This window comes from Oryctolagus cuniculus, chromosome X, assembly GCF_964237555.1.
Source record: "Oryctolagus cuniculus chromosome X, mOryCun1.1, whole genome shotgun sequence".
NCBI classification, from domain to species: Eukaryota; Metazoa; Chordata; class Mammalia; order Lagomorpha; family Leporidae; genus Oryctolagus; species Oryctolagus cuniculus.
Window position 1 is genome coordinate 93,916,678 of NC_091453.1, and position 18,928 is coordinate 93,935,605.

General features: G+C 37.9%; 1 non-coding gene across 1 annotated transcript; it reads right to left on the bottom strand.

The window, feature by feature from the left end:
• Window positions 1-624: 624 nt before the first annotated feature.
• Window positions 625-758, bottom strand: LOC127485047 (small nucleolar RNA SNORA9). Its single transcript, XR_007912247.1, has one exon. It is a non-coding gene; the product is annotated as a small nucleolar RNA SNORA9 (small nucleolar RNA).
• Between the last annotated feature and the right edge of the window lie 18,170 nt (window positions 759-18,928).

The window sequence follows — 18,928 nt, forward strand, 5'->3', positions numbered from 1 at the left end:
ATATTGATGAGAATTGATTGGAAATGGGATGATAGATGGAAATAAAGTATAATCAATACAAGCTGCTTCATTTCATAAAATAATATTTAACTGAAAGCTTTGCACAACAATATAAATGGAGAAAAGTGATTGTTAATGAGATACTTTATGATGTTGCATAAAGCCCTTTCATGTTTTTGTTACTCCGATTAGCCAGAGATAAAAGTCGTATTTCAGAGATTCCTGGGGAGGAACATGAAATGTTAAAACAAAGGCAATTATATTCCCGTCAAAACAGGAAGTAATGCAATTAGAATGATTAAATGCGGATAGGGCCGGAGACTTAGAGAACTAAATTTCTGGAGAACTAGTAAAGCTGCAATGAGTGGTAGGTGGCCAGCCTTCAATGAAAGAGCTGCCCTTTAAAGATATCATGCTTGGTCAGAGTTGGGACATTAAGCATTGGTAACAAATGATGGGTTTCACATTGTTCTATCAGTATTCAGAGCCTCACTTTTGACTATCATATTTGGCTTCTTCAACTAGAATTATACCTGTTAAGTTGTTTTTTTTTCCCCTTTTATTTTTTCAAATTTTTTCTCTTTTTTTTCCTTTTTCCTTCTTCTTATTCTTCTTCTATTTTCCAATTGTCTGAAAGTTCTATAATCTTGTTCTTCATGGAGCAGGGCAAGCCCTCAGACAGTTTCAAAGCTGTTCTGACAAGCACTGTAGGAACACACAGAGTCACAGACAGGCCCAAGCACACTGGAGGATTGCTGTAATAGTGAGGGTTTTTTTTTGCAATAAAAATAATATTTATTCAGTATTAAAGACTATTTGGTTATAAAATATAGCTAAAATGGTTAAAAAAACATTTGCAGGTCAATTCGGGACATGCTCAAGCTGACTTACCTCAAACGGTAGAGTTAGAAACATACCAGAGGATTCCAATTCAATCCCATCAAGGTGGCATGTACCAATGCCATCTCACTAGTCCCAGTGATCAATTTCTGTTCACAATTGATCATAATGATAGGACTAAGAACCAAAGGGATCACATAAACAAGACTAGTGTCTGCAAATACTAGCTGATAGAATAAAAAAGGGAGAGAATGATCCAACATGGGAAGAGAGATAAACAGCAGACTCATAGAATGGCAGATGTCCTAAACAACACTCTGGCCTCAGAATCAGCCCTTAAGGCATGCGGATCCGGCTGAAAAGCCCATGAGAGTATTTCAGGCATGGAAAGCCAAGACACTCTGGGGAAAAAAAAAAAAAAACTAAATGAAAGATCTCTGTGAGTGAGATCCCAGTGGAAAGAATGGGTCATCAAAGAAGGAGGTACCTTTCTCTGAAGGGAGGAGAGAACTTCCACTTTGACCATGGCCTTGTCTAAATATGATCAGAGTCAGTGAACTCTGGGGGCTTCCATAGCCTTGGCAGCTCATGACAAGAGGCTAGGGTGATTACTGAGGCCATAAACAAGAGTGTCAATTTGTTAAGTCAACAACAGGAGTCACTGTGCATTTACTCCTCATGTAGGATCTTTGTCCTTAGTGTGCTGTACATTGAGATTTAATGCTATAACTAGTACTCAAACAGTATTTTTCCCTTTATGTTTCTGTGTGGGAGCAAACTGTTGAAATCTTTACTTAATGTGTGCTAAACTGATCTTCTGTATATAAAGAGAATCGAAAATGAATCTTGATGTGAATGGAAGGGGAGAGGGAGTGGGAAAGGGGAGGGTTGCGGGTGGGAGGGACGTTATGGGGGGGAAGCCATTGTAATCCATAAGCTGTACTTTGGAAATTTATATTCATTAAATAAAAGTTTGAAAGCAAAAAAAAAAAAAAAAAACATTTGCACGGTCCTGATTTTTCTCTTCTATATAGCAGCTATAATTCAATATGAGTCAAGCCAAAGTTTTTTTTTAAACTATAATATGTAAATTAAATTTTCGAAAGGCAGCATTGAAGAAAGAAATTTCCAAATACTGGCAGGAAAAAAGGATTTTGATCCTCTTAAGGAAATGACATTTTCAGAATAGAAATGTAAGCTTTAAAAAAGAAAATTTTGGAGGCCATCTTTGTGACACAGCAGGTTAAGGTACAGCTTGCAACAGTGGCATCCCATATTGGAGCAGCAGTTCTAGTCCCAGCTGCTCCATTTCCAGTACTGCTCCCTGCTGATGTGCTTGGGAAGATGACGCAAGTACTTGGGCCTCTGCCACTCATATTGGGGGTACTGCATGGAGTTCCAGGTCCCTGGATTCTCCTAGTCCAGCCTCAGCAATTGCAGCTATTTGCAGAGTGATGGAAGATATCTCTCTCTCTCTCTCTCTCTCTCTCTCTCTCACTGTCATTCTGTCTTTCAAATACATAAACTTTTAAAAATCAAAATATTGTCTGTGAATCATTTCATATCTGTATGACGACTGCTTGTGTTTTCCCATGATGATTCAGGGTCTCCAGCACTGAAAAGTTGTGTAACATGGAAACTTTTTAACATCTCAAAATATCTATGCCCTCACTTGTAAACAAGGCTAATGATGGTAGCTGAATCATTGGGTGGTAGAACGGATAAATGAGCAAATACAAGTAAAGCAGTCATCAAGTACCTTGCATGTAATAATGGTACTAAACTGAGCTGATCCTTTTAAGCAGTTAAAACATTATGTGAGTAAGACAATCTGCACGGCACTTGCTCCAATGTAATAATGCTCAATAGATATTTGATGTGATAATAATTTCAATAATAATTTAATTGAAATGTGGTCTATAATTAAGGGAAATAATTTGGAGATGAGGGAGAGTGCTGAACACAAAACGGTTTGCAAAGTTAACTTTCTAAATGATAGAAATAGTGAATGAAATAATGGATAAATACATCTGTCAACTATCAGAGAAATGTAACAGGCAAAAATTGTAGTGAATTTCCCTTGATTTTCACTATCATTGCCATCACCTACACTCCTGAGGATAACCACTGTTATCACTTCCCCTTTTATATTCATATGCATGTGAATATGTATGACTGTGTGATCCTACTTGATGTGTTATTCTACAGCTGGCTTTGCTCCTTAACAATATGTCTTGGAGATCATTCCATGGCAGTACTTAAACATTTTCCTCCTTCTTTTTTTTTTTTATTTTTTTTATTTTTTTTTTTTTATTTTTGATAGGCAGAGTGGACAGTGAGGGAGAGAGACAGAGAGAGAAAGGTCTTCCTTTGCCGTTGGTTCACCCTCCAATGGCCGCCGCTGCAGCCGGCGCACCGCGCTGATCCGATGGCAGGAGCCAGGATCCAGGTGCTTTTCCTGGTCTCCCATGGGGTGCAGGGCCCAAGCACCTGGGCCATCCTCCACTGCACTCCCTGGCCATAGCAGAGAGCTGGCCTGGAAGAGGGGCAACCGGGACAGAATCCGGCGCCCCGACCGGGACTAGAACCCAGTATGCCGGCGCCGCAAGGTGGAGGATTAGCCTATTGAGCCACGGCGCCGGCTTCCTTCTTTCATTAACTGTTACAAAATTATCTATAATATGAATGCGCACTACTATATTTAATCATTTCCATAATCACTCACTTTTAATTTGTCTGTATTTTTTCTCCACTATAAGCAATCGTGCAGTGAACGGAAATGGCTCTTTATGAATTTATGTGAATAAATATTTATCTGGGGCACAGTCCTAAAAATGGAATTGCTGGATTGTAGAGTATACAGTTTTAAAGTTTGAATGGATGCTGTAAAATTAGCTTTCAAAAGGCTGCTGTAATTTATAATCCTATCTAGTGTATATGTTAGCATTTGTTTCCCAACACTCTTACTAAATGTTTGTGCAATGCTATCTTGCCTTCATGTCTATTATTTTTTTTTGCATGTTCGATGGGAAAAATACTAGGATACTTAAAAAAGTTCATGGAAAAATAGAATTAAAAGATAAGCTTGTTTTGGTGTAAAAGTTTTTTTTTTTTAAGATGTATTTATTTTTATTTGAAAAGCAGAGTTACAGAGAGGCAGAGGCAGAACCAGAGGCAGAGAGAGAGAGAAAGAGAGAGATCTTCCATCTGTTAGTTCACTCCCCAAATAGCTGCAATGGCCAGAGCTGGGTCAATCTGAAGCCAGGAGCCAGAAGCTTCTTCTGGGTCTCCCACATGGCTGCAGGGGCTCAAGAACTTGGGCCATCTTCTACTGCTTTTCCAGGCCATAGCAGAAAGCTGGATTGGAAGTGGAGCTGTCAGGTCTCAAACTGGAGCCCATATGGTATGTTAGCACTGTAGACAGTTTCTTTACTGGCTACACCACAGCATCCGCCCTGCAAAAGTTTTTGATATCCATGCATATAAGTGGTTTTCAAAAAGTTCATGAAAAATTAGTATTTTGAAGAAATATTTTCTGATTGTTTTTAGTGGCATTTTTCTAAATTTTCAGAAGATGAGGTTTCTTTCCATGTTTATTGGCAATTTGTCTTTTTGTGTGAACTATCTGCTGATACCCTCTGTTCATGAATTTTTTGTTGTCATTGTTTGGTTTCCACCTCAGTTTTTTATTCCACCCTTACACCCACTCCCAAAAATATTTATAGTACTTTTTTTATTTTGATTTTTAAATCTTTGTCAGTTTTACTTGTATATAACATAAACATCTTTCCCAGTCTATTGTTTTGCTTTTAAATAAGTGATATGTTTTGCAGTCCAAGTATTTACTTTTCTGCTGCATTTTCTGTACAAATTTTTTAATAACTTCCAAGATTTGTATCTTGCTTAAGAAAATGCTTAGTGTTTAGCCTAGTTGCTAAAACAGTTAAACTGGGGCTGGCTCTGTGGCACAGTGGGTTAGGCCTCCATCTGTGGTGCTGGCATCCCACGTGGGTGTCAGTTTGGGTCCTGGCTGCTCCACTTCCGATCTTGCTCTCTACTGTGGCTTGGGAGGGCAGTAGAGGATGGCCCGGGTGCTAGGGCCCCTGTACTCATGTGGGAGACCCGGATAAGACTCCTAGCTCTTGGCTTCAGATCATCTCAGATCTGGACATTGTGGCCACCTAGGGAGTGAGCCAGTGGATGGAGGACCTCTCTCTCTCTCTCTCTCTCTCTCTCTCTCTCTCTGTCTTTGCCTCTCTGTGGCTCTGCCTTTCAAATAAATAGATAAATCCTAAAAAAAAAGAAAAATACACAGTTAAGCTTTCCACATTCTACAGTGGAATACCTGGGTTTGTTTCTTGGCTCTGACTTCTGACTCCAGCTTCCTGCTAAGACACATTGTGGAAGCAGCAGTAATACTTCAAATAATTGAGTCCTGCCCAGGATTGAGTTATTTGGCTCCTTGCTTCAGCCTGGCCCAGCTCCAACCATTGCAGTTATTTGGGGAGAAATCTGTGAATGGAAGCTGTCTCTTGGCCTCCCAGATAAATTTTAAAAAGAACAACTAAGTCTTTCTGTTTTCTTCTGAAAGTGTTCATTCATATTAGATTCCTTATTATATCTGAAATTTTTTTCTGTTTATAATGTGATAGGTGGGCCTGATTTCTTTATGGCCAATAGTTTTCTAAAAATACCCAGATGTCTGTTCCCTGTTAACTTGAAATACTATCTTTGTTATGTATTAAATAGATGTGTCCATTTCTGGACTCTTCTAAATTATATTTCAACTTATCACTATAATCTATTGCCATTTTCATGCCCCATCCTATATTCAAGTGCCAGTTCAAGTCTTGATAAATAAATCAAGTACCTGGGAAACAGCAGGTGATGGTTCAAGTACATGTGTTCCTGCCACTCATGTAGTAGACCTGAAAAAAGTTCCTGGCTCCTGGCTTAGGCCTGGCCCAGCCCTGGCCATTGGGGCCATTTTGGGAGTGAATCAACAGATGAAAGATCTCTCTCTCTCTCTCTTTCTCTCTCCATCTCTCCTCCCTCTATCTTTCAAATAAATAAATAAATAAATTTTTAAAATATTTTGCTTCCGTTATCAACATGATCAATTTATACCATTTTCTAACTGCTTAATTTGCTGTACAAAGTTGTCAGTGATTGTTTTATATATTTTATCAGTCTGGTTTGTGAATAATTATAAATGCTAAGTTTTTAGTTGCTTCTTTTGTATTTTCTGTGTCAACCAACATCTGGTCTGTGATGAATATGTTTCATTCCTCCTTTTGTGATAGATATCATGGATTGGCTTATTTAACATATACTTGAGCATTCTTTTAGCTTCAAAGAATGGAATCTAAGAACTATATTTGACAGTATCTCTTTTTAAAAAAATTTATTTATTTATTTGAAAGGTAGAGTTATAGAGAGGAGAGACAGAGAGAGACGGGCTGGGGGGCGGGGGGAGAAAGAGAGAGATCTTCCATCTGCTAGTTCACTCCCAAAATGGCCCCAATGGCCAGGGCTGGCCAGGCCAGAGCCAGGAGCCACAAGCTTCCTCCTGGTCTCCCACATAGGTGCAGGGGCCCAAGGACTTGGGCCATTCTTTGCTGCTTTTCCAGATGCATTATCAGGGAGCTGGATTGGAAGTGGAGCAACCAGGACTCAAACCAGTGCCATTATGGGATTCCAGCATTGCAGGCCATGGCTTAACCTGCTGCACTACAGTGTCAGCCCCCACAGCACCTCTTATAGCTAGGATTCTGGATATGACTTAGGGTCAATAAATGATATGCACTCAAATCCTACTTTAACTTGGAAATGAGCTGTATGAAGAGAGATGAGAGCACAAGTCATCCATTTGTTAGGCATACAGTCTGTAGCAAAGACATCTTGATTCTTCAGGCAGTATCTAGTTTGGTGGCTTTGTTATTGGCAGATAACTTTCTCTTGTGAAAGGTTCCTGATGACAGAGACAGTAGTTCTCTTGATGATCTAGTTCTGTGATGGGGTTTTAGAAATTATTTTTGATATATAATCTTTCATTAGATCTCCTGTAATTAATAAATACTATTGTGTTTAATCTACCTATTGTGGTTTTTATTGCCTGAAAATACTAAAACATGATCAGTATGTTTTCCAATATTTAAAAGTCCATCAGATTTTCTCTTCTTATTCTAACTGAAGACTGGATAAAGAAATGATGGGATATGTACACTATGGAATACTACACAGTGGTAAAAAAGATCATGAAATCCAGTCATTTACAAAAAATAAAATAATGGATGAATCTGGAAAACATCATACTTAGTGAAATAAGCCAGTCCCAAAGGGACAAATACCATATGTTCTCCCTGATTTGTTATAACTAATAGAGCACCTAAAAGGAAATCTGTAGAAGAAGAATTGACATTTTGAGAAGCAATGAATTGAGCAGCCCTTGTCTTGACTATTGAGGACCAGTTTTTTTTTTTCATACTATTCATTGAACTTTTTACTTTACATAAAATTAATCATGTGTGTATTAAAGTCAATTGAAAATAGGTCTCAGTAAAAAATAAGAGATGGAATAAGAGAGGGAGGAGGAAGTTTGTAACTGTAAAGCTGTATAGTTCTGCATACATTCCTACAGACTTACTTCTAAGGATACAGTTTAAAAACTTGCTATGGGACCCCAAATCCCATTCAGCTCTGTGGTAAAAATGCCATCTTCTGTGTTAAAGTGAGCATATAGATAGGGTTAAGTGTTAAAGTGATTATGTAAATGGGATCAAGTGTCTGGTAATAGTAATAAATAGAATTAAAAAGGAGGAATGCTCTAACATGGTAAACCGTCCACACAGGTGACTCATAGAATGACAATTGCTTTAAGTAGCACTTCTGACCTCAGAATCAGCCCTTAAGGCATTCTGGTCTGGGCCCCTATTAACATTGTTTTTTTAAAAAAAGTTTTATTTATTTTGAAAGTCAGAATTCCAGAGAGAAAGGGTAACACAGAGAGTGGTTTTCCATCTGCTGGCCACAACAGATGGGCTAGGCCGAAACCAGGAACCCAGAGCTTCATCTGGCTCTCCAATGAGGGTGATAGAGGCCCAAACACTTGGGCCATCAACCACTGCTTTTCCCAGGCTATTAGGAGGGAGCTGGATCAGAAGTGGAACAGCAGAACTGGAACTGGTGCCCATAGGTGATGCCAGTGTCACAGGCAGCAGCTTTACCTGCTACACCACAATATTGGCCCCTATATTAACATCTTGATTGAAGATTAACAATCTAGATCAAAAGTAGGCAAAGTTTTTCTCCAAAGTACCAGAAAGTAAATATTTCAACTTTATTGGTCATAAAGTCTCTGTTGTAACTGTTTAAATGTGCTAATGTAGTGTGAAATCAGCCATGGACAATAAATAAACAAATAAGCATAGCTGTGCTCCAGTAAATAATTATTTGGAAAAAAAAAAAAAAACAGAAACAGCTAGTGGTCCAGATTTGGCCTGCAATTATAGTTTGTCTACCTCTATCCTATGTATTTGTCCAACATTTAACATAAATAAAACATTAGACAAAATAAGCCACAAAAATATTTATCTGTTCAGCAAAACAATAAAAACGCTGTTTCAAAAATTATATGCTTTAATAAAGTAATCCCTGGCTAAGAAAGAGTCACACATACAACAAAGATCAATAAGATAGAGAAAAACAAATCCAGGCGTTTTGAAAGTACCACTTAAGAATGCATTAACGTCTTTTTTAAAAAAAAAAAGATTTATCTTATTTATTTGAAAGAGAGCTACAGAGAGAGGTAGAGACAGAGAGAGAGATCTTCCATCCGCTGGTTCACTCCCCAGATGGCTGCAACGGCCAGAGCTGCACCCATCCAAAGCCAGGAGTTTCTTTGGGGTCTCCCACGTAGGTGCAGGGGCCCAAGGACGTGGGCCATCTTCTACTGCTATCCCAGACCATAGCAGAGAGCCGGATTGGAAGTGGAGCAGCTGGGACTAGAACCTACGCCCATATGGGATGCCAGCACTTCAGGCCAGGGCTTTAACCCACTGCACAACAGTGCCAGCCCCTGTATTAACTTCTTTAGCTTTTGAGGACAACATGTTTGTGATTATAGTATTTAGACAAAGTCAGGTAGGATAATACTAAATAATACTAAGTAGAAAATATGCTGAAGCGTCCCTTTTTATTGGAGCAATCCATTCCATAAAAAAGTAAGAAATGATGGAACAGGCTAGCGTTCAAAAGGAAGAGCGATTTATGTCTCATTGTTCTATCTATATTGAAAAAATCCAATCTCTAAAGAAACAATAAAAGTACAACAACCATTATGGGGAGGGTGTTGTTGCTGCTCATTGGGTTAAGTCACTGCATGTGATGCTGGCCATGTGGGAGACCCGGATGGAGTTCCAGGCTCCTGGCTTCAGCTTGGCCCAGACTTGGCTTTTGTGGCCATTTCTGGAGTGAACCAGCAGGTGGAACATATCTCTCTCTTTTTCTGTCATTCAAATACATAAATAAATATTAAAAATAATAGTTTTTCCCCCTTATTGTTTTACTACAATTATCAAGAAAGGAGTGTGGAAATTTTTAACTACAATTGTAGATCTGCCTATTTCTTCATTTATGTCTTCTGGGATTATTCGGGTATGTCAAAATTCTGTTAAGAAATGCATGCACATTTAGGATTTTGGATTTTATGTCTCCTTGATGAATTAATCTCTTCAGTTTTATGAAATGTACGTCTCTATCCCTAGAGGATGTTTTCTTCTGAAGTCTATTTGTCTGATACAGTATAGTATTCCAGTTTTCACAACTTCTATGGTACAATTTTTCTTTCAATTCTTAACCTCTATAATCTTTAAAATGGATTTCTTGTAAATGGCATATATAAGTCTTGGACTTTTTAATCCAATTCATAAATTGGTATCCTTTAATTGGAATTTTTAAATGATTTCTATCACTGACATAGTTGAGTTCATCATCCTTTGTGCTCTGTTTTCCATATATCCCATCTTTGCCACATCCCTCACCTTATATTTCCTTCTTTTGTATAACTAGATATTTAAAAATATATTGTATTTTCTATCTATTATCTTATTAGTTATATGTCTTTGATTTAAAACTTTAGTGGTTGCTCCAGTACTTACTACATATATGTGTATGTGTGTGTATATATATAAATATATATATTAATATATATGTGTGATTTGATTTTATTTTCAAAAGCCATCGGTCTTCAATGCTTATTTTATTTCAATATATAGAAAGGTATTTAACACATGTTAGGGTACTCAATAAATATTTTTATTATACTAACCCTCATTTAGCATGAGGTTTTCTTTTTCTTATTTTTTAAATACTCTTGGTGATTTTTTTCTAATTTATTTGAAACTCAGACAGAGATAGAGTGAGACCCTCCATCCACTAATTCACTAACCAAATTCCCACAACAACCAGGGCTGGGCCAGGCCAAATCCAGGAACCCAGAACTCCATCTGAGTCTCCCACAGGTGTGACAAAGATCCACATACTTGAGCCATCATCTTCTGTCTCCAAGGTGAGCATTAACAGGAAGCTGGATCAGAAGAGGAATAGCGGTGGCTCAAACTGGGCACTCTAAGAGGGGATGTAGGTGTCCCAAGAATTAACATAATGATTATGCCGCATGTCTGCCTCTGGTATGAGGTTTTCAAAACTCATTCTTTTTTTTTTTTTTTTTTTTTTGACAGGCAAAGTTAGACAGTGAGAGAAAGAGAGAGACAGAGAGAAAGGTCTTCCTTCCGTTGGTTCACCCCCCCCAAATGGCCGCTGTGGTCGCCGATCCAAAGCCAGGAACCAGGTACTTCCTCCTGGTCTCCCATGCGGGTGCAGGGCCCATGGACTTGGGCCATCCTCCACTGCCTTCCCGGGCCACAGCAGAGAGCTGGACTGGAAGAGGAGCAACCAGGACTAGAACCGGTGCCCATATGGGATGCTGGTGCCGCAGGCGGAGGATTAACCAAGTGAGCCATGGCGCCGGCCCCGAGAGCCCATTTATTTTAGCTAAACTATTCCAGTATTTGTGAAGCTACAATTTAGGATATTTAAATAATAGAATTTAAGGGAAAAAAGCACATTTTTGCCTTTGCTTTACCCTTTATCTTTTCCTCTTTTTCTCTGTACCACCTAGAAAGTGAATTCATTCTTCAATTATCAAGGGCATATGTGGTGTTCTGTTTGTGTCAGCTATCTATTGCCAAAGTAACTCTAAGTATCAACACCAAAACCTAATTTGCATATAATAGTAAGAAATCATTCTTATGACTCTGGGGTGATCGTGTAGCAGCTCTACTGATCTTTGCTGAGTTGGCTGGGTGAGATTCTGTTTTCAGTTACACTTGCTCACTTGGCAGAAGTTGGCTTCCTCTGACTTGATTTAGCATTGTTTTACCAAGGAAAGCTCGCGTGATCCTATGTCTCTCAACTTCCAGCGAGTTGACCTGAACATGTTCTTGCAGTCATGGCAGAATGCATGAGCAAGCAAGCACAATCACACAAGCCATTCTCAAGGTCATGGTTGTACCACATTTGCTGACATACAAGTGGCCAAAACTGATCATATGAATAAGTCCAGAGTAGAAGTGGGAGAATGCTCTAGTGTGATATATAAAAGATACAGGTACTTAGAGGGAGAAAAATGAGCATCTTTGATATAATCAGACTCTCACATTCATTGTTATGTAGCAGGAAAACAAAGCGCTATGAGACACCATACCTTTTATCAACACTCAGGGCTCAAATCCAAGGTTAGGGAGATAAAGTTAGATAAGTATAGTTAAACTTCAAGATAGTCAAAAAGACTATGAGACATTGGCTTATACAAAGAAAAAAAAAGGTGATGGGTTCTTTCTGGAAGGAGAGATGAAAGAGTGGTCATGAGGAAAATCTTCATAGATGTAATGTTTGATATGAAATTCAAAAATAAGTAGGAATTATGTTATGAGATCGTCATGTTCTGGCTTTTTGAACCATCTTGAAGGACTGCCTGGAATACATTCATTAAATGAATTGTTATATACAGATCACTGATTAGAATAAAAGTGAGAAAAATGCCAAAATTTTGTCTCATAACTTTTCTGTAATGGTCTCCAATAATGTTATGACATATATGGGCTGTTATTTTTAATGAAAACAAATATGATTTTATATCAATTTTATAGTTGTCTGCTCAGTCATCTCAGAAGCTCATTTTTATTTTTTTTAAGTTCACAAAACATTTATTTTGTACATTTGGAGTTCTCAGATTCAGAAATAACTAAATATTTTTATAATATGAGCTTCTGCTATTTTTGTCCCAGTCTCAAATTCAGAAAGTACTAAAAATGTCAAATGGATTGATGGTAAATAAAAACAAGGAACTATCTTTGGCCTAGATTATGAGGTCAGTTTTTAAAATGAAGAGATTCAAATGACAATCAATTCCTTGAAATATTAATATTATGAAGTTCATTATTATTTATTGTTTATTGAAATTCATTTGGCCCTAGATTTATAGGTTCATATATCCCAAACTTTCTCAGCTAAATGTAATGTAACTCTCAACCACCATTAAGTTGCTGATATTTTTATGGAAATAACAGGCTATCTCCAAAAAACTGACAAGGAAAATTATTAGTCTTACTATTGTAAATCAAAGTAGAATGTAATTAGTTTACTCTTGTTTAATAGACAAATCTACTCATTCTAGACATCAGAAAATGAGAGGAATTGTTGCATGGAATACTAAATTAGAGAAATATGTTCCAAAGCAAAAGAATAGAAATTCTAGAATGAAATGGCAGAGGACCAAAAGTTGGATCTAGATCTTGACACTTTACTGCTGCCCAAAGGATTTGTGATTAGGTTTTCTATGTAACATTTAAAACCACATGTATGTATAATGTGTGTAATATCTTTATAAATGTATACTTACACTATATTTGTATATATTAATTGAAACCCATTTTATGAACGACTTGAATCTTTTGCCTTATTTGACTGTTTAATGTATGTGCCATGTTTGTAAGTTCACCAAAGGTAGGGACCATATACACTACTTACTTTTCTATTATTCCCCTGATTTAAATGAAAGTCAACACATAGTCATATTAAAGACAACTTTGGGGCCGACATTGTGGAACAGAGGGTTAAGCCACCACCTGCCACCCTGGTATCCCATGTATGCAATGATTCAAGTGTTGGCTGCCTCAATTTCAATCCATCTCCCTTCCAATTCCACTTTAGGATGCACCAGAAGATGGCCCATGTACTTGGGTTCCTGCCACTCATGGAATTCCAGACTCCTGGCCATGGACTGGCCCAGTCCTGACTGCTGTGGCCATTTGGGAGTGAACCAGTGGATGGAAGACATCTCTCTCTCTCTTTTTCTTTCTCCCTCTCTCTCTATAACTCTGCCTTTCAAATAAGTAATTGTTTTCAAAAAAAGACAAATTTGGTAAAAAAAATACAATTGATCCAAAATATCATCACCTTAACATAATTTCTTCTATGCACATTATTATTTTCTAATCTTTGCTCATATAAAATATATTTTGTGTGATTAAAATAATTTGGTATATCTGTGTGCTTTGAAAATATAATACATTATAAATTTTCCATGTTTCTTTCTAATGTTCATAATTACAACCTGTAATAGTGGCACAGTATTTCAATCTGCCAATACACCATAATTTTATTCAATATGAATTTATTGAATAATTTCTATGTACCTTTAACTTATTGTTTTATATGTAGAATATTTCCAGCTTTTTTCTAGCATACATAACACTATAACCACCATGTTCATTTATCTAGTTTATTGCCCACTATAAAATCTCACCTTAGGATGTAATTCTGTAACAAATAATGCTTGATCAGAGGTAATGCATGTCTTTGCTGGCCTTGTTATATATTTCTATATTTCTTTCCAATTTTAAACACCATCAACAAGGATATATGATAACCTGCTAGCACTGGGCAAAATGACTTTAAATGTTGATAACATATACAAAATCGTGATTTTTTTTAGTGTATACTACGGTGAGTTTTTCAGCAGTAATTCACATGTAATATGTAGTTCATGAATATGAAATATTCACATTATGTAGTAGAGAAGTGAGATCATTCTGAAATGAATGCTGTATGATTTGAAGTATTTCAAAGATGAATGTTTGCCAACCATGAAAAATACAGAAAAATAAAGATGTAGAAAGAGTATTAACAACCAGCTATAGAGGCATTACAAGAATAAAATGAGAACAAGATGTGTAATGTACTTTAAATGCTTAGAACTGTACTTGTTATATACATTATGAAGCCAAGAAGTTGAATCCAGAAACCATTCTTCTGATAATTACACTAATGTGCCTCCTCTTGAACAAGATTGTTGATTAGCTGAGTAAAGAGATGACTCCAAAATAGTAGGGCACATTACAAAGTTAGTGACAAAATCAAGAAAATTCTAGATGGAAAACAAATAGTTTGGAAAATTTATACCTGATAGTCTAAGCTACAATCCCAATGAATTACAGTCACATACACACACAAACATTTCTGTCCTCATAAAATTTTAAAAAGTAAGGGCTAAACACCAGTAACTATGCAAATAAATACAAGAAAAATAAAACAACGTAATAGGTTTGAAAAATGCTACTAGTATGGAGAGAGTTGTATTCTTTACAGGGACATCATAGAAAGTCTCTCTGATAAGATGATATTTGAGCATAGATCTGACACAAAGGAAAGCATGAATCACGCAGCTATCGGGGAAATATTGCCTTACAGTCAAAGAACAGCAAGCACAGAATACCCAAAGTGGGAGCGTGCTGATATTTACATAGAAGATGAATGAGGCCGGCGTGGTGGCTCAATAGGCTAATCCTCCACCTAGTGGCGCCGGCACACCGGGTTCTAGTCCCGGTCGGGGCGCCGGATTCTGTCCCGGTTGCCCCTCTTCCAGGCCAGCTCTCTGCTGTGGCCCGGGAGTGCAGTGGAGGATGGCCCAAGTCCATGGGCCCTGCACCCCATGGGAGACCAGGAGAAGCACCTGGCTCTTGCCTTCGGATCAGCGCGGTGCGCCGGCCGCGGTGGCCATTGGAGGGTGAACCAATGGCAAAGGAAGACCTTTCTCTCTGTCTCTCTCTCTCACTGTCCACTCTGCCTGTCAAAAAAAAAAAAAAATGAATGTGACAGAACCAGTAAAGGGGAGACGGTGGGAGATGAGCATATGAAAGTGCATCGACGCCAGTAGGCTGTTGGAGATTAATTTCATTTTGAATGAGATTGGTGGTCATTGCAGGAGATTAAGCAGAGAAAAGATAGGATTTTACTTATGTTTTGAAATCACTCTATTGCAGAAATAGAAATGACTGGAGGAACAAAGGTGGAAGTAGCAGCAATGAAATTATCCAGATAAGAGAACATAAAACCTTGGAACAGGATATTGACAGTCCAGGTGGAGAGAAATGGGTACATTGAGGATACAATTCAAAGGTGGAATGAATCAGTACCTCTGGTAGATTGGATTGAGAGATTAGAAAAAGAAAACAAAAGTCAAGGATAGTGATAAAGTCTGGTTGAAGCAAATAAGTAGGTAATGGTGCCATTCAGAGATATTTAGATATAGGAAAAGTGGAGGAAGAGCAGATAGATGCAGAATTGGAGTTTGATTTTTCACACATTAGGATTAAGATAACTGTTAAACATCCCTGTGATGGAGTACACAGTTGGAAATGTGAATCTGGAGTTCAAGGGTGAAGTCTATATTGAAGATATTAACTTAGGAGAATCAGCTAAAGGTGGTATTGAGAGTCAAGGTATGAGGTCATTATTGAGGCAGGTCTAAGTATTGAAAGAGAAAAGCTTCAAGAACTGGTATAGGTCCAAGAACTTGTATACTGGGCCCTGGGAAATTTAATGTTTAGAGCAGAGCTGGAATTAGAATAAAATAACTAGGATACTCACCCTGGGTACATGATCAAAGAAGGCATCAAAAATTCAGTAATCAACATGAAAAACTGTATTAATATAATAATTTTTAAAAGCTCAAATTAATATAGATATCTTTCAGGAACAAAGTACCACCATTTTATGTAAAGATAGGATTGTATTCACTGATATTCCCTTTGCCTTGGACCTCAATGTAGGTCAGAAGGGGACTGGTTCAAAACTGAAAGAAGAGGAATGGGTGAAACAGAAGCCTTGATCCTGCCTTCACTTGACTAAGTTAAACTGTTGAGGACTTACACTTATATGGGGCCAATTCTGCTGTTTTAGATAACATAAAATTATTAAACCAAAGACCTAAGACATGAATAATAATCATTAATTTCATAACATTAAGGCTTTAAAAGGAGAGCTAAAGATTGATAAATTTCACCATACAGAATTTTTAGAACTGGGGGAGGCATTAGGCCTAGTGGTTAAGATGTCACTTGGGACACCTATATTCCATCTCAGATTGCTTAAGTTTGAGTTCCAACTTTGTTTCTGATTCCAGTTACCTGGTAATGCACACCCTGTGGGGCAGCAGTGACTACAAATAATTGAACACCTGCTATCCAGATGGGAGACCTAGACTGAGCTCTTGGTTCCTGGCTTCAACTTGACCCAGTCCTATTCTGAATATTTGGAGAATAAAAAAGCAGATGGGAGTTCACTTGCTCTCTCCCTTTCTCTGCCTCTCAAATAATTTAATTAATTAATATAAAAATTAAATACTATGTAGAAAATGAAAACATAATTAGAAATCAAGGAATAGATAAAAATAGAGGAAATGCAGCATGTGCAGCAAATAAAATCATGATTTCATAATTTAAAAACTGTAATGTGTATGAGAACAACTGACATTTTGAGATTTGATTATTGCTTATAAACCTTGTCTATACTCTTGGGGAACAATGATTTTTCTGCTTACTACTTGTTAAATTCTTTCTTTAGTGGAGGGTTAAGCTTGTGATTATAAAGTAAATTGAAAGTATGTCATTGTAAAAATTAAAAGAAAAATAAGAAGGAGGAGGGAGGGAGGGTGGGTAGGGTGAGAAGCATCATTATGCTCTTAAAACTGTGTATATGAAATACTGAAATTTGTTCCCCTTATATAAAAAAGTTTTCTAAGAAAGAATGGTTACATACAAAAATGTTTATGACACAATACTGAGTTAGAGATGCAGGATATAAATTTGAGTGTATAAAATAAGCCTTGAAAACAAAACAACAAAAAAAGAGCTCTGGCATAAGAAAAGGATATACAGCTTAATTTTTTAATAAGCAAAGTACATAATTTGTACTTACAAAAGATACAGAGGGTTTCAAAAAACTAGTAGAGAAATTGAATTAAAAGATAAATTTATTTTTTGCAGGAAAAATTTTGGATTTCACATATTCTCCATGAATTGAAGGCCCCACATATAGAAGAAACTTTAACTGGTCTCAAAACTCCCTGAAAATGTAATTAACACATATAAACATGAGATAGCATTTTAAGCTATTATAAAGGATAAAAGTAAAATAATTGAAAATCCAATGTTAACTGGAGTTGAGGGAACACAGCACTCTCAAACATAGTTGATGAAAAGTCAATTTGGTTGAATTCTTTGAAGGGATGCTTACTAATGCCATTAAGAATAGTAAATTCAGGGGTGAGCATTTGGTACAACAGTTAGGACCCTGCTTGGGATGCAAGAGGTAGCAGGTGATAGCTCAAATACTTGGGTTCTTGCCAGCTACCTGGATTGAATTCCCTGGCTCCCAGGCATTAGGCCAGTGAACCAGCAGATACCAGGTTTCTCTCTCTCTCTCTCTCTCTCTCTCTCTCTCATTAAATAAATAAAGTAAAATAGTAACTTTGCACAGTTTGATGTAGAAATTCCACTGCTGTAGATTTACCTTCCATATTTGTTAACTGAAATATACAAACATACAAGCATTTTCTTTGCAATTATGATAGTGTGAGGTGACAGACAGGCTAATAGGCAGTTAGCTTGGTCCCTGTCAGAATGAGGAAAGGAAGGTCCCTTTAAGAGGGCTCAAGATGCTTGCTTCCCCCAAAGGTTGTCTTTAGCATGGTGAAAGTATCAAATCTCACTGCATGCTTCTCCCCAAAGGCTGCCTTTAGCAAGACCAAAGTGCCTATCCCATTCATTCCTTTGTAGTTTCCAGGAAGTAGCTGTTCTACCTTTTTTTTTTTTTTTTTTTTTGACAGGCAGAGTGGACAGTGAGAGAGAGAGACAGAGAGAAAGGTCTTCCTTTGCCGTTGGTTCACTCTTCAACGGCCGCTGCGGCCAGCACGCTGCGGCCGGCGCACCGCGCTGATCCGATGGCAGGAGCCAGGAGCCAGGTGCTTTTCCTGGTCTCCCATGGGGTGCAGGGCCCAAGCACCTGGGCCATCCTCCACTGCACTCCCGGGCCACAGCAGAGAGCTGGCCTGGAAGAGGGGCAACCGGGACAGAATCCGGTGCCCCAACCGGGACTAGAACCCGGTGTGCCGGTGCCGCTAGGCGGAGGATTAGCCTAGTGAGCTGCGGCGCCGGCCCTGTTCTACCCTTCTGAGTTCTCAGTTTACTGTGAAAACAGAAAGAAGTCACTGAGCCCGCCCTTCTGATTTTTTTTATGTCTTATCATGAACAAGCTAGATTAGATAGGAAAGATTAAAAATCCAGCTTTTGATAGATTTTGTTCCCACCCTCTGACTGGTTTTTAGCTGCTGCTCTTATTTTTTTTTTTTTCCCCAAAAGTGTGCTTAGAAGACTGCACCCTCATAGTTGCTTGGGTCTGTCTCTCTTGGAGTGACACTCCTGATCATTGTGGCAGGAGGTTTCTGACTTAAATAAATCTTCATTTTCTCTCTGTCTTGTCCACATGGAAATTCTTCTTTCAAGTGAGACAAAGAACCAAGATTCTCTTTCTCCACTGCTGTTTCACCTGTAACAATAGTAAAAAAGGTTGAACTCTCTGAATGTGTGCATACACACAGATGCAGATATTGTAGATATTTTGGGAGCATATGTGTGTTTGCATTTTATGAACAGAGAGAACATAAAATAACATGCATCCATTAAAA